At 30.8% G+C, this 12,352-nt stretch overlaps 1 long non-coding RNA gene across 2 annotated transcripts; it reads left to right on the top strand.

Annotated features, from left to right (window-relative positions):
• The first annotated feature begins 956 nt into the window (after positions 1 to 956).
• On the top strand, positions 957 to 8,718 carry LOC132627716 (uncharacterized). Of its 2 annotated transcripts, XR_009577964.1 has the most exons (3): positions 1,286 to 1,685; positions 3,303 to 4,638; positions 7,333 to 8,718. It is a non-coding gene; the product is annotated as an uncharacterized LOC132627716 (long non-coding RNA). The 2 variants fall into 2 exon arrangements; XR_009577963.1 differs by lacking the exon at positions 7,333 to 8,718 and having other exon boundaries at positions 957 to 1,685; positions 3,303 to 5,653.
• The last annotated feature ends 3,634 nt before the right edge of the window (positions 8,719 to 12,352 follow it).

Genomic DNA, 12,352 nt, shown 5'->3' on the forward strand with positions numbered 1-12,352 from the left:
GGGGAAATAATTTTTGTTATCTTATAAAATTTATCATAAAAATAAATGATATTCATGCATCTTTATTGAAAGTATATTGTAGATTTCATTAATTTTTTGCAAAATCTGAAAATTTATTATCAAATAAGAATATTGTATGATTTGTAGAATTTCCTGGAGATATATATTAGGAAAATGATCCAATCGAGGATTTTTTTTATTAAAAAAGAATCATAAATGGCCTACATAAAGAGAAGTGTGAATAATGAATTTTACTTCTCTCTCTCTCTCATTTTGAGAAATGATGAGTCGTACGTATTGTTTGCTTTGAAATAGAACAATCCTTATGAATGAATAGCCAATTTTTAAATTTGTTTCTTAATTATTTGTTACTGGTTATATTTTCTATTCTTGAAATTAAGATTATATTATAAAAATATTAATTACGTAAATAGAAAACTAAATTATGTGTTGAGCATTTGTCTTTAAAGTTTTAAAAACTGATATTTCTCTTAGTTTTTTTTATCTGATATCTTATTTTGCAAATTCAATTCTATAAATACAAAAGAAGAGAAAAAGATGATACATAAGATTTTATAAGAATATAAAATTAAAGTATTGACTTTTTTATATTTATTATTCATGAAACTAATATTATATCATAAGATTACAAAATTATTACAAAATACATAAAAACTATGTGTTTTGGGTTTCTAATTCAGTTCTTATATGGAATATACTATTTATTTTATAGTTCACTATTTTTAAAATTAAATGTTTAATTATGATAATATAGTCGATAAGATATAGGATATTATTTAGTTTTGGCAAATGGCACAACAAGTTACTGGATCAAAGGAACAACTGATAGTATTGCAGTTAAGGAATGTAATGAGATAAAAATGATCAAAATTAAAGATGAGTATTTTTATTACAAAAATTATAACAATAACTATTTAAAAGAACCTTTTTTAAAAGAACACGCGAAGCGCGGATACATTCACTAATTTGAGAATAAAGATAAATAGAGATTCTGGCCTAAGAGAGTGTCACATCACCGAGCTCAAGTCTTGCAATTATATAGATATATATAGACTTTTGCCAAAAAAGAAATTCACGCCTTTTCGGAATTTCTGCTTATGAAAGCGGTGGTGGAAAATGATTTTATATTCCATTGTCAACAATATTCTATATTATAGAACAACCTTTGTTTCGACGAAGGGTAATTCCGTAATTTCGTCCTACTCCCCTTTAAAATTAAAATAGACCACATATTCACCACTTTCTACTGTCTTCTGCGATCTCCCCCCCCCCTCCCCCCTCCCCCCCCCTCCCCTCTCCCTTGCTTCAGCCGATCAGTTTTCTACTGGCTTTGTTTCCTTTTCACAACTAATAAAAAGTATCTCAGCCTAAAAGCTAACCAGCCACCCCAGGTCCGCATCAGTGCAGGGATGCTTCTGGTTTCTCGATCGGTGTACACCAGAAACCCCATTTCTCTCCATCATCGTAGAAGTTGTGATTCTTCCTCTTCAATCTCTATATCGTGTTCTGTTCTTTTTATTTCTGCCGTTAATTTCTCCATCATATGTCAAAAAATTCTATTTTGGTTTCAAATTTGTCTTTGGCGACTGTTGTATCCTCTTCCGGCTTTCTCTATTAAGGGAATTAAGTATCCCCAATAGGCTTTTTCAGCAATCACATATAAGGTAATTGTACATGCATATTATTTTTTTGTTTCCCGATGATAGAATGGGTATGTGTATATGAAGTGATAGCAAGAGCATGACAATGTGATTATGTTTTTGTGATCTTGTAATTTTAAGGGAAAATACATAACCCCGCCCCCCCAACGTATACTAGGATTAATTATGACGCACCCAACCTTTGCGAGGGACCTATTACCCCTTGGTCTTATTTTTTCTATATTTGATGCCTAGTTGCACAGTGGAGAGTGTTGCACACTCTTTGCCACATTGGCACCATGTCAGTGCCACGTCACTGTCACATCGTCGTCTTCTTCTTCTTCATTTCAAAAATTCAATTAACCCATTTTCTTTCATTAACACACACATATTCAATTTCATCATCAATCATAAAAAGCTTATTTTCAAGAAATCAACTAACCCATATTCTTCCTCCATTAACACACATTCAACCCATTTTCTTCCTCCATTAACACACACACATTCAACCCATTTTCTTTCTTTTCCAATTCATCAAAATCATTATTTGCAAGATCTAACTCATCCTTTTTCTTTTCCAACTCAACACAACCATTGTATTAATGGCTAAAGAAACAGTAATAGGGATCCAATTAAACATTTTTATTCCACAAAAATCTTATAAAAGTTTTTTAGCTTCCCCCCCCCCCCCCCCCCCCCCATTTTCCACCCAAATCCATTTCCCCCCTTCTCGCTCTCTCTTTCACACACACACACAAATGACAAAACTGAAGCACAATTGATGCAAAGAATTCTTTGTGTCAATCTTTAGGGTTCTTTTGTGGGGTTACCCATCAAGCCAAAAATGCCTGATTTTGCCAATCTTGAAATTTCCAGTGAATCCAATACCCAAATCCAGGCATTCGTTTCTGACCAAAATTCCCATATGGGGTTCCCATTTTGCAAAAACAAGATGAGTTAAATCTTGAAAACAATGGTTGTGTTGAGTTGGAAAAGAAAGAGGATGAGTTAATCTTGCAAATAATGGTTTTAATGAATTGGAAAAGAAAGAAAATGGGTTGAATGTGTGAGTGTTAATGGAGGAAGAAAATGGGTTGAATGTGTGTGTTAATGGAGGAAGAACATGAGTTGAATATGTGTGTGTTAATGGAGGAAGAATATAGGTTGGTTGATTTCTTGAAAATAAGCTTTTTATGATTGATGATGAAATTGAATATGTGTGTGTTAAATTAAGAAAATGGGTTAATTGAATTTTTGAAATGAAGAAGAAGAAGGCGACGACGTGGCAGTGACGTGGCACTGACATGGTGCCAATGTGGCAAAGAGTGTGCAACACTCTCCACTGTGTAACTAGGCATCAAATTTTGATTGTGCCATGTCAGCCGGAAAAAGTACAAAAATACAGAAAAAATAAGACCGGGGGTAATAGGTCCTCCGCGAAGGTTGGGTGCGTCATAATTAATCCTAGTATACGTTGGGGGGGGGGGGGGGGGGGGGGGGCTTTTATGTAGTTTTCCCTAATTTTAACCTAGCGTTCTAACTTGCAGATTTGTGGTATTCTATTTTGTCTCTGTTTCCTTTTCCTTTCTCTAAATTTTGGAAGAGCTAAAAGTTCCTTACCTCGGATTTTGGAAATAACAGGATATAGTGAAAGCATCTCGAGTATTATGATGTTCGTGGTGTTAGTTCTTCAGCATCTGGAAGGTTAGTTCTTCAGCATTGGGAAGGATTTGGCACCAAACATATTCACGAGATTGAAAATTCACCAGAAAATAAGGGAGGTTAGCTTTTAACTCTTGTTGCCTGTTGCTCTGTTTCTCTTTTTTCCGGTTAGTAATTTGTTAAAGCAGAGGGAGGTGGAGGAGTCTAAACAAATGGTTGCTGCCTAAATTTCTGCTACCAACTTTCACAAATTGTAACACATCAAAGTTGTTACTATGATTATTTGCTTGTGCTTTATGTGCATAACTTAAGTATTTATTGACGCGAGCCAACATGAAGAAATGTAGTATACAACCCATCTATGTTATAGTTAATATTTGATATGTTAACTGAGGACTTAATACCAACTCTAGCCTTCCATATTACTGTTATTTGTAATAGTTGATGGCAACTAAAAGCAATTTGACATGTTCAACGTGTTTTGAGAACTACGATCCGTAGTTGTGTTATTGAAGTTGCTGTTTGAAGAAAGTTTAATGTGATGTTTATTATAAATCAAGCAACATTTAGTATCCCACAAGCAGCAGCTAACCGTGCAAATCAAATGACGATAGGATTTCTAACATTCGGAATATTACTCCTTTATCACTTAACTATTGAAGATTAGAGTTGAAGAATGAAAGGTGATATTTGTCGCACTTCCATATTTTACTTTTCAGTTGTATGCTTCAATTTGGATATGTACTTATAAAAGAAATTGATTACGTGTCTTCTAATCTGAGTCGTAGCCTTTGCACATCTAATGTATCTTCTAGATTTTTCAGCAGTGCAGAGCATTCTGGCTCTTACTTCTTGCTTAAAATGTCAAATTCATCTTTTGCTACTGCTTCTCTTCTATTTATGTTGATAAAACTTCGGAAATTAGTCTTTAATCTCATATTTCATAGCTGTCTTCGATCTCTAATTTTGCAGCAGCTCCTCTCAACCCCTTCTTCTCTGAGGAACTTCTGAACAAGGTAAAGTATGTAAATAGAATTTTCTTTAAAGAGAATGATTTGAGTCTATTAAAGTATTTTTTACTCCGATTTTGTGCCAGAAGTAGTAGGGCTATTTTTGAGTCTATTAAAATTATTTTTCATCTGTGCGAGTACTCATTTGAGGTAATTTCTTTGACCTTTTATATGAAGTTCGTATTTGTTTGACGCCCGGCTGATTTTTGATTGATTATCTTTTAATTTCTAAGGTCAACCAACTTATGTGGAATTACTGTTTTTTTGGGAGATTTATTAACTACTTTTGGTGTGCAATACAACCGGTGCGTCTTACAACATTCTATTTTACCATTCTGCATTATAAACGTATAAATTTTGTGAGTCAAACTACTCGGACCATAAAAAGTGAGAATTATTACAGTAAATCCAATTCAAGTTCGGCAAGACTTTTATCAATTCTATCTCCTTAACCCACGTTCTCTCAATATGTTGAATTAAATTTCCAGCATAAAATAATAAACGGACAACGGCTTGAATTCAAGGTTAAATAAAGAATAGATTTTTCTACTATATTAGAAGCACCGGTTGGTGCTTCTTTCGTCGTCCGTGTGTGAACCCCCCGCCAACATAAAAAAAAATAAAAAAATTGGGCCCCATATTAAATAGGCCCTAAAAAAAATGTAAAAAAAAAATAAAAAATTGTGAGCCCCATATTCAACAACATCCGATATTAAAAAAAATTGTGGGCCCGATATTAAACAACATCCAGTATTAAAAAAAAAGTGGAACCCACCACATTCAAACTCACGAGAAAAAAAAAGTGGACCACATATTAACAAAATCAAGCAATATTGAAAAAAAAAAGTGAATCCCATATTTAAAAAACAAACAATGTTAAAAAAAATGTGGGCCCCATATTAAACACGATGCGTATTCATAGCAAATACTAATATAATAAAGTTTTAAATACGGAGCACAAACTACAATGTTATATTAATCGTGTTTTGAACATAGTATCCCATATTGACAAAATCAAGCAATTTATAAAAAAAAATGAATCCCATATTAAAAAAATAAACAATGTAAAAAAAAAAATGCAGACTTTGTATTCTTAGCAAACACTAATATAATAAAGTTTTAGATACGGAGCACAAATTACAATGTTATATCAATCATGTTTTGAACATAATATATATATAAAATAAAAATAAAAAATTGGGCCTCATATTAAACAGGCCCATAAAAAAAATTGTAAAAAAATAATTGTGGGCCCCATATATATTGACCCCGTACTAAACAACATCAAGCAATATATATTAAAAAAAAAAAAAAGTGGAACCCACCATCTCCAAACTCACGGTAAAAAAAGTGGACCCCATATTAACAAAATCAAGCAATATAAAAAAAAAAAAAAATTGAACCCATATTCAAAAAAAATAATGTCAAAAAAGACTTTGTATTCGTAGTAAACACTAATATAATAAAGTTTTAGATACGGAGTACAAACTACAATGTTATATTAATCGTATTTTGAACATAGTATATATATATATATGCATAAAAATAATGCAAATTAATAATGTCCAAAAAAAAAAGTGCACACCATATTAAAAAATCAAACAATATTCATGTAATTTCCAAAGTATCTCATTAAGTCAATAATGATGAATTCATTACCGCGTGCGTATCAATCCATTAGTGGGAGCAAATGAAATTATTGTACAGTAACATACTTAAAATACTTATATATTAAAATAAGATAGAATTTAATTACTTTTTCATTTTTTCCTTACTCTAATAAATGTGAAAATAATTTTGGGCCCCATATTAAACACCATGCGTATTTGTAGCAAACACTAATATAATAAAGTTTTAAATACGGAGCACAAACTACAATGTTATATTAATCGTGTTTTGAACATAGTATCCCATATTGACAAGATCAAGCAATATATATATATATATATAAAGTGAATCCCATATTAAAAAAATAAACAATGTCAAAAAAAAAAAAGTGCAGACTTTGTATTCTTAGTAAACACTAATATAATAAAGTTTTAGATACGGAACACAAATTACAATGTTATATCAATCGTGTTTTGAACATAGTATATATATATATATATATTATACATAAAAATAATGCAAACTAATAATGTCCAAAAGGGTGGGCCCCATACTAAACGACACCAAACAATATAAAAAATAAAAATAAAAAAAGAAGAAACTATATAAAGCATGGGTTTAGACCACTGCTTCATCGTCCGTTGTCCCTTTAAAAAAAAAAAAACAAGAAAAAAAAGTGGAACTGACCACATCCAAACTCACGGGAAAAAAAAAAGTGGACCCCGTATTAACAGAATCAAGCAATATTAAAAAAAAATGTGAATCCCATATTAATAAAACAAACAATGTTAAAAAACAAATGCTTAGAAAATCAAACAATTAAATCAATAATGATGGACTCTTTAGAATAAGGAAAAAATTAATTTCTACTTTGTTTCGTTTTAAACATGTACAATTAATTTAATAATTTGAATTAGAATTATCTAAATCAAAATTTGATAAAAAATAATAAGTATTTTACACCGTTAAATTAATCGAATTAAAATTGAAAGTATCAACTGATGCTTAAATATTGCTATTGTTTTATCTCAAAGAAAGGAAAATAGTTTATTTTTAAACAAGTCTTTTCTTTTAAAAAGTATTAATAAATTTTCGTAGCAAACACGAATAAAATAAAGTTCTAGATACGGAGCACAAACTACAATGTTATATTAATCGTATTTTGAACATAGTATATATATATATATATATATATATATATATATATATATATATATATATTATCATTATCTAAACACAACTACATATACATAAATATACTATAATCCGAAGTGTTGGGCCCGTGCGCATAGGCCATCTAGTTAAAAGTAAAACCAGGAACCAGTTTCTCATGTTTCAATTGTTACATCTACTTTGCATCATCGTGATTCGTGATGATTAATCTTATCCAGGGGCGGACCTACTAAGGGCCCAGGGAGTGCCACGCCACCCGCGAGCTTCGGCGAAAACGCTATGTATATATCCATGTGAAAGTGTATGATTAATTAAATTGGCACCCTGACTAATAAATTATGCGAGAGTGCCAGTGGACAATAGCAGGAGTTGCCACCCATGAGATGAGGGTTCGAGCCCAACTCAAGACACGTTTATTACTATTTTCACTTGCTGCTCCAATATATTTTACATCTACATATAAACTTAATCTTAATGAATGAGATTGTCTAACTACCGAGTACGGGGTATAATTGATGTCTTTTAGTATAGAAATTATATTATCTCCCACATTTTTATTAGCCTACCTCTGTAATTTTAAAGTTATATGAGGATCACATACCAATTTTATATACTTCTCGATTTGTGAAAAGTTCCTACGGGTTGGAATTTAAATTAAGAGTAAAAGAAATTAATGGTTTTAAATGAAATAAAAATCGATTCATTTCAAAGAAGCTTAAGATGGTAAGAGTCGGCCGCCCCATTTGAACCATAATATGGCATATTTTTGTTTTATTTTTTAATTTTCGTTATATTGCCAAATAAAAGAAGTTAAGTAATCAAAGGGTTGGGTGAGAGAAAAGAGAAGATAATTATTTGAAATTTTAAATAGTTCCATGTCATTAAAATAAATTTATATATGAATGTAAAAGATATGAAATGAAAGTAATGCTATTAATAGTTGCAAAATTTTGTGGAGCTTGGGATTTTTCTTATCAATGTCAGTGAATGTGCTTCTAAAATTATCATTAACTATGACCAAGATGTTTATTAAGTTAATTTAATCTAAATCCTTAAAATGCAAAACAAGATAAGTAATCAATCATCTAAGTATACACTTGAAGAAATTAAGAAAATATGTAATCAAGAGAAACCAGATAAGTAAGCTTTTTATCTCTTTCCTTTTCTTTTATTTTCCTTAGTTCCTCCTCTTAATTTGCTTTTAGTTATTAGTATTAGTGACTATCTTTATTTATTAATCTTGACCTTTTTTTTTTGCCCTTATTAGTATGTGCTAAAATATAAAAAGTTAAATAATCAGAAGTTTCTTAATCCAAAAATCTTCTCTTTCCCATCAAAACAACATTTCAGTTATGCCGGGTTGTAATAACTATTTTTTTTTCGTTCAATCAATTTGTTTATATAAACTTAAAAGGCGAATAATTTGATTCGAAGCCTAAAGTCAATCGAACCAATCAAAAACTTACTTTATTTGGATTCAACGAAATGTGGCACCCGGAATCTTCAAATCCTGGATCCGCCTCTGATCTTATCTTCACCTAAATTTCATAAATCTTCAACAATTGAGAGTCAAATGAAATATTGTACGGGTCAAATCATTCTGTATATCTGTATTATAAATATATAATACATACGGAGTATATGTATATAAACATGTTCTAACTTTTCCAAATGTTTATAAATGGTCAAAGTCAAAATAGTGAGCATAATCACACCCACTATTTTAACGAGGTAAATTTCACGTACGATCATCATTGAATTTCACCCTTACAAAAAAACGTCACTAAATTATTCCTTGTTAAATTAAAGTAACAAAATTTCACTCATGACAATACAATCATAAAATTATTTTATCATATTAAAATAACGTAACTTTATCCATTATAACAATTAAGTTAAAACCTTATTCATACAATAATAAAATTGTTGATGGGTAGGTTTAGTATTATGGTGGACAAAATTTAGTGACTTCAATATTATAATAGCCAGTAAAATTTTGGTTACTTTAATGTGACAACCAATACCATATGACCTTAGGATAAAATTTAGTGACTTTACCATTATAATAGATAAAGTTCAATCGTTTTAATATGATGAAAATATTTTTTAACTAAATGAATATAATTCACCAATCACAATTTAAATAACTAACCCTCTCATAATGCTAGATTCACTCTCGCATTCACTGTCATCAATCATCATGCTTAGCCCCTCATGCATTCTCTTAAATATCGGTAATAATAATATAGTTGTAATTATTTACAAAAAGAAAAAATCACTAGTTTTTCACTTGCGTAATGCTAGATCACCCCATGCGGCCATGCGTTCTCTTGTACAAGGGTGGGGTGTTGATCTTCGTTTTTAATTAGTGTTTCATTCATTCATGAGACTCGTAAATAATAGAGAAAATTATTCTGATAATCAATTTTACAATCCTAAAAATATCCCTAAAAATAACTCCCATTATTTTGAAGTATATATAGTTTAAAAACCGACTAAAGTTTACCGTAACTCAATAATATGTTATAGGGTTAGGAAAAACAGAATTTCAAGGAAAAAAGAGGTATGTGGAATTTGTTTGAAGTTCTAAAAAAAAAAAAAACTGTTTTTGAGTCTTTCGAAAACTCTAGCAATTTTTTTTTGAGCCACTCTTTTTGCCGGAAAACAAGTTAAACCGTTTTTGAAGATTTCGAAACTCAAATTTTCAAAGCTCTCAAGACTGTAAAGAAGCTCAAAGATTAGATAACCGTGATTTTGGAAATCTTAAAAAATTTAAATTTTATTTTTAAAAGGAAACCAGTAAAAAAGAAATAGGGTTTGCAAACACTCAAGAAAGGTTAACAAATGCCAAACGATCAAGCTTCATGAATTAGACAACGAAATAAGGAATTCGCTGATTATACAAAGTGCTACAATTTTGAACCAAGGTTGTTGAAAGAAAATTTAGTAAGACTATTGGTTCTGAGTCCAAGTCAACGAAAGAAGGAATTCGCTGATTATACAAAGAGCTACAATTTTGAACCAAGGTTGTTCAAAGAAAATTTAGTAAGACTATTGGTTCTGAGTCCAAGTCAAGGCTTCATTTCGTGTCAAAGAAAATAAAAATAGAATATAAAGGTGATGTGGCTTGAAATGGTCCCATTAAGTGCGTCTGTTGAATTCCAATTTGTTGACTATTGCTTAAAAAATCTTTCTTTTATATTTAAATCTTAATTGTTGAGATTTTAGTAATTTTTATATTTATTTGCAGCTACTTAGCGGTCCTGAATATGTCTAAACGATTAACATATATGTGACAAGTGTTAATATTATTGAGATGTCTATTAAAAATCTATAAAGATGGTTGCTCACCAATTTCATCAATTAACCGCAACTGTCATTCCCTATCATTATCAACTACCGCCGTTGTCACTCATCATTAAAAACTATCACCATGCACCCACTACCCACAATCACCTTCCTCAGTCATAACCACCACTGTCAATCACTATACAATCAGTCGTCACCATCACTAGCTACTATTCACAATCATTACCACCAACCACCATTACCACAATAACCACCGATCACTATTGATAATCACTACCATCAATCACCATTATATATTTCCAACGACCATCATCATTCACCACCACAATTAGCTTTCACACTATCATCCATCTACCACGGCCACCAACTACTACCATCAACTTCTACTATTAGCCATCATTATCACTAGCTACTACCTACAACACCACTATTAACCAATACAATCCTCGATCGAAGACACCCAAAACCACTGCCATTGTCTATCACCACTAGCTAGCAATCGACATATATATTATTAAAATATTTTATTGATATAATATTGATTAATTTTGTATTTTTATATATTTTGTATTTAGTAAATTTTAAATAAAAGCGAATTCTACATACATTCAGATGTTGGAATAACTAACAGTCTTAATTATTTAGTATTCATATGTTAATATAATATTTACATGTATGTTTAGATCCAGAATCTAAATCTTAATATTCAAATATACATTTAGATTTAGACGTCTTAATCTTAATTTATGTAATATGTTTGAGGAGTGTCAAATACATTGTGTTTTTTAAATCACCAAAATCCATTTTATGATTCTCTTTTCCGAAGTTATGAAAATTAATTTCAAATGCGCAGTTCATGGCCAGAAAATTAGGGGCAAATAGGCGACTTTTCATTTTATTATTAGATATTAGAAGATCAGTATCAATATATTAGAACAGCAACATTTCACATCTTATGTTAATTTTTTATGAATAAAATTGGAAACACGAAATCGAGTTGGATAATAGAATAAATATCACTTCGACACAAGGAGGGCATGGTTTCTATTTTATTTTTTTAAGGAAAATATGTGGAAAGAATGGGTACATCTGATACGTAAAAATGATTAAATTCCCTGTACAACTACATTGCATATATGCCCTAGATTCTTCGCTCGTAGGTATTTGTAACTACGGAATAAGTTCTTAATCCTTTGGATCTATATACCAAGTAAACTCAGAGCATGTAAGTATTTGCTCATAAATACTATAGCTTCATTTAATTTCACATAGCTCATAACTTTAATGTATTACTTCACGTGGTATTTTCTCTTAGTCGCTGCCTCTACTTTTGAGAACTAGCAATGTATAATCAACTTTATCTGTATAGTTTTTTTAGCATATATATATGAGAATTGCGACTTCCAAGTGGACCATGATACAAAAAGGAAAATTAGAAACGAAAAAACAAATAGCGTTTTTCTTTGTTTTCCTATTTATACTTTTGATATACTAGCATATTTGCATGCATTCCACGCCAGGAGCAGCTAAGCCGCAAAAAATAATTCCAAAACTGAAAAAGTACAAGAAATATTAAACAAACTGGGAAGCTAGGCAGGTGCGTGCGTGGTATTCTGACGTTCCTCCCCTTCAGGTTTTAACGGGAAGAAAAGAAATTAGTATATGAGTAGGACTGTAGGGTTTGCTTAATTATTTAATTTAGGTGCAATGAGTACGTATAATCGTTGAGTTATAGCGTGCTTAAAGTAAAAGATGGAAAACATTTTTATGAAAAAGAAATCGAAGCGCATTAAAATCATTGTCCTATATTATTTACCTGAACTGAAGACTATAATCACCAACTAGCTAGAGCATTAATTACTTCCCATTCTTCTAGATGTAATTAATTGCGTATATAGCAACTACTCTTAAGTTGTTGTTAAAGTTGTA

This window comes from Lycium barbarum, chromosome 2 (assembly GCF_019175385.1).
Source record: "Lycium barbarum isolate Lr01 chromosome 2, ASM1917538v2, whole genome shotgun sequence".
Taxonomy (NCBI): domain Eukaryota; kingdom Viridiplantae; phylum Streptophyta; class Magnoliopsida; order Solanales; family Solanaceae; genus Lycium; species Lycium barbarum.